Raw genomic sequence first — 5,174 nt, 5'->3', positions numbered from 1 at the left:
CGCCGCCACCCGAACCCTAGCTCACCGCACCCGCACAGCTCTGCCTCACAGAACCTCTGCGCCGGCGAGGACGCGCCGCTCTGCTCCACCCCTGCCCCGCTGGAGCCGCACGGCAGCGTCGCCTAGACTCCTGGGACATCACCGAAGCGCCAGGGCGCCTGGGGCACCGCCGCATCGATCTGTCCGCGAGCACCGCACAGTCCTCCCCGCCGAGCATCGCCGTCGCGCTTCCAGCAGGCCGTCCCGGTTCAATTCGTGCCTAGGTGAGCACCACCCCGACCCACACTCTCTTGTGCACCCGACATCGTGGCCAGGTGGTCACCCCAGTGGCCGGAACCGCGCTCGCGCGGTACGCCGGCAGACCCGAGCCGCCACCCGCCGTGGAGAACCCCAAATCAAACCCTAAACCGCTTCCTTGACCGCCTAGATGGGTTCGTGGTCGTCCCCTCTTTCTTCCAGTGCCAGCCGTGCCCCGAATAGTGGCCGGGAGCGTCCAACCGCGTGTCCTCCGGCAAGCTCCGGCCGTCCTCCGCCGTGATCCGTAGCCGCCGCCGCCAGAACCGGCCGGAAGCCCTCAGCGCCCTCCGATCTGCAACCAAGGGCGGAGATTAGATCGTGCACGCTTAGATCCGAACCGTAAGATCGAGATCCAAGGGATCTAAAGCGTGCGTACCGGTTCGGGGTAAGGATGAATCGGAGCCGTCAGATCTGGATTAGGTGGTCTAGATTAGATCCATTTAAGTATAGGTCCGGACCGTTCGATCTAGATCGGATGGCCGTGGTGAGCGCGTACCCCTTCGCGAGATGGATTTAATCTGAGCCGTGGAGAGCCGATCTAAGGGCCCAGAACAGATCTTACCCCTTCAGCCGTCCATTTTGCTAAAGAGTCCCTGCCCTTTAGGGAAATAAACCCGCAGTCCACCTGTAGTTCAAAAGTATTTACGATCAGGTCCTTTTCTTCTCGTTTAAGCCCCTGTCTTTCCTGGAAATTGAACCCGCAGTCCATCTCTTGAGTTTTTCTCGTGCTAGCCCCTAGATCTAGGCTTTAATTACGTTTAAGTCCCCGGGTTTTGCCCAGAAGCCCCTGGTTGATCTGTTTTTCTTACAAATAAGCCCCTGGATCCTGTTTTAAGCGCAGTTTTCGCGTTTTAGCTCCGTTTTAAGCGTTCTTTATATCCCCGCGATCGTTGTAACGCGTAGATTAGTTCTAGGCTAGTTTTGTATGCTGTTTCTATGTAATGTTGTACTGTTTTCTTATAGTTACTATTGTTTGTGCATGTGTGTATGTGTGGACTATGTTTGATGATCGTGAGTAGACGCGGAGCCTTTGGACCAGTACCAGGAGCAGCCGTCTTCCGAGCAGTTTGAGCAGCAGCCGGGAGAGTACGAGGAAGGCAAGTATAACATGAACCTCCTATCACTTTTTAATACAATTTCATACTGCATTTTAATACTGTATGCCTATAAGGACTTTCCTAGCCACTTTATACCCTTTATATCTATCCTTTGGGCTGCATTTTGGTTAGTTGTGCTAGGTTGCTGCGCCATAACACACTTGGTCCTTTTTAATTAAATTTGATTAATGGTTATATGCAACTTAACTCTGACAGTGGCCCTCTGTGCTGTGTGCTTGTGTGGCTCACGTCTCCTTAAAAGATGTTTTTAATAGAAACATGGTTTAGGGGGCCAGCACGGTGCTTAGTGCTTGGTTGGCCACTCTCCATAAGGACCGGTTCATAGAGCGACAACCTGGGACAACCGCGCTACCACAAGACTGGAATGGGACGGTCTTGACTTACTAATTAGGTCATTTTGGTTCGGGAGTAACTTACCTGCGTGGGCAAGAGGGGTGGTAGGCTTCAATGGTCCCTGCTCCTCCGGCTTGTCTGTGCTGTGTGTCTTGTACCCCCGGAGGTGGGCCCCATCGTCGCTGATCCAGAATCCTTAGCGGTTACACCTTACCAACGTGATCCTTTGTAACGGTCTCGTAGTGTGCTTGCTAGCCATCTCACCTAAGGAAGTGTGATGAACAACTAGCGTAGCTCACGACTTGTGGGTAAAGTTGTGCAACCTCTCGAGAGTGTAAAACTGATATATCAGCTGTGCTCACAGTCACGAGCGGCCCAGATCCTCCGTCTGATTAGTGGGGTTATCAACCTTTGGTTAGGGAGATTTCCCCGGGTGGTTTTGGTTGGATGGTTCTCAGTAGTTCTTAATTGATACTGACTAATTTATTATGCAATTGGGTTATGGTAATTCATCCACTTGTAGTAATTAGTTTTAATAAAATTTGCCAAGATTAAAAGCTAATGCAGTTGAGTCAGCTAGCCTAGAGCCTCATAGTTTGTGTTATACTTGTTGAGTACGAGTTTGTACTCACACTTGCCTCTCTACTCTTCTGTTCTATTTCGGATATCTTCGACTGCTGCTCAGTGCCCGGCAACGTGGAGGACTACGTCAGCGGCTTCGACGACTTCTAGGCGTTTGTCTCCCAGTCGACGTCCCTGTGGCGCCCAGCTCTTCATGTATCTCTTTTACGCTTCCGCATCTCTTGAACCGATTCTTGATTCGGTTGTAATAAAATAATTCATTTATTGATTCATTTACGATTTATATTAATGTTATACCTGACATGTGTTGTGATATCTTGATAATCTGTTGTATATATGCGTGACTTGATCCTGGCGCATATATGATTGCTCGATTTATGTTCTTATAAATCGGGTGTGACAGGCCCGCGGGAGAAGGAGAGGGAAAGGAGCCCGAGAGGGAAAAGGAGTTGGGCTGCTGGGCTTTATTTCCTTTACTTCTTCTTTTCTTTTCTTTTTCTATACCCTAAGCATTCAAACAATTCCTTTTGAATTCAAATAAATTTGAATTCAAACTCTATAAACTCAACACAAATAAAACAATGCTGCAGCATGAATGCACAAACACTTTAATCCTATGATAAATTTTAATTACTTGCGTTATAAAATTACCTTAAATGCGAGATAATTTAGAGAAAACCCTGGAAAATCTAATTAAGCCCAGATAAATTCATTAAAATTTAAGGAAATTACCTTAGGGTGTTACAAACCTACCCCCCTTACAGGAATCTCGTCCCGAGATTCGGATAGGCTAGCTAGCAAAGAGATCGGGATATGTCTTCCTCAGCTCATCTTCTCGCTCCCAAGTAGCCTCATCCTCCGTGTGATGACTCCACTGAACTCGGCACATCCTGATCTTCTTGTTCCTGGTAACTCTCTCAGATGTCTCCAGAATCTTCACCGGATGCTCAATATAGGTCAGATCCTCCTGCACATCCAACCCTTCTATCGGTGCTTGCTCTTCTGGCACCCTCAAGCACTTCTTCAGCTGAGACACGTGGAACACATCGTGCACTCCCGAGAGGTTGAGAGGCAACTCCAAACGATATGCCACCTCACCTTTCCGTTCCAACACCTTGAACAGACCAATGTATCGAGGAGCTAACTTCCCGCGTACATTAAACCTGCGGATTCCTCTCATCGGCGAGACCTTCAGATATACATGATCACCCACTGCAAAGGTCAAATCTCGGCGACGAACATCCGCGTAGCTCTTCTGACGAGTGTGAGCGACCCTTAGATTTTCTCGCACCTGCTGTACCAACTGTTCGGCCTCCTCAACAATATCCGGACCAAACACCTGCCTCCTGCCAATCTGATCCCAATACAACGGAGTCCTGCACTTTCGACCATACAAGGCCTCGAAAGGGGATTTCTTCAGACTGGCCTGATAACTGTTGTTATAAAAAAACTCTGCATATGGCAGGCATTTATCCCAGCTGGTACCATACTGAATAGCACAGGCTCGAAGCATATCCTCCAACACTTGGTTGGTTCTCTCTGTCTGCCCATCCGTCTGAGGATGGTAAGCAGTACTGAAGCGCAGCTTCGTATCCAACGAATCATGCAACTGCTCCCAGAACCGTGAAGTGAACTGAGATCCTCGATCGGATATAATCTTCTTTGGAACTCCATGCAGACAGACAATCCTGGAGATATACAACTCTGCGAGTCTAGCACCGGAGTAAGTAGTGTTCACCGGAATGAAGTGAGCAACCTTCGTCAACCGATCCACTACTACCCATATGGAGTTGTACCCTTTCTGAGTACGAGGCAAGCCAACAATGAAGTCCATAGTGATTTCCTCCCATTTCCACTCTGGAATCTTCAACGGCTGCAATAACCCTGCTGGCCTCTGATGCTCTGCCTTGACACGCTGACAAGTGTCACAGATAGCCACGTACTCCGCAACGGAACGCTTCATTCCATACCACCAGAATCGTTCCTTCAGATCGTAATATATCTTCGTGCTGCCAGGATGGATAGAATATGCTGTATCATGAGCCTCACTCAGGATCAGCTTCCTGAGATCTCCTACATCCGGCACACATATACGACCCTTGTACCACAAGGTACCCTGATCATCCTCTCTGAAATGAGGTGCTTTGCCAATCTTGATCAGGTCACGAATCTCCTGCAGCTTCTTATCTTCCCTCTGATGCTGCCTGATCTCTGCCTCTAGAGTGGGTTCTGCCTCAAATGACGTACCCGAGGTGTGATGCAAGAAACCCAGACTCAACTGCTCAAACTCCTCACATAACTCCTGAGGCATCTGAAAAGCCACGGCCATGTTAACATAGCTCTTCCTGCTCAGAGCATCTGCTACAACATTAGCCTTGCCCGGATGATAGTGAATCTCCAGGTCATAATCCTTGACCAATTCTAGCCATCTTCTCTGCCGCATATTCAGCTCACTCTGAGTGAAAATATACTTGAGGCTCTTGTGATCGGTGTAAATATCACACCTCTGCCCAAACAAGTAATGCCTCCATATCTTCAGAGCATGCACAACTGCGGCTAACTCCAGATCATGGGTGGGATAATTTAGCTCGTGCCGGCGCAACTGCCGTGAAGCATAAGCTATCACTCTGCCTTCCTGCATCAGAACGCAACCAAGACCATCCCTCGAAGCATCACAATACACAGTGAACCTCTTGCTCTGGTCTGGCAGAGTAAGGACTGGCGCCGTAGTCAACCTCTTCTTCAGCTCCTCGAAGGCACTCTGACGCTCATCAGTCCAAAAGAAATCCACACCCTTCTCTAGCAAGGAAGTCAGAGGCTTCGCAATCTTGGAGAAACTCTCAA

The sequence above is a fragment of the Panicum hallii genome, chromosome 7, assembly GCF_002211085.1.
Source record: "Panicum hallii strain FIL2 chromosome 7, PHallii_v3.1, whole genome shotgun sequence".
In the NCBI taxonomy this organism is placed as follows: domain Eukaryota; kingdom Viridiplantae; phylum Streptophyta; class Magnoliopsida; order Poales; family Poaceae; genus Panicum; species Panicum hallii.
This window is presented reverse-complemented; position numbering follows the sequence as displayed.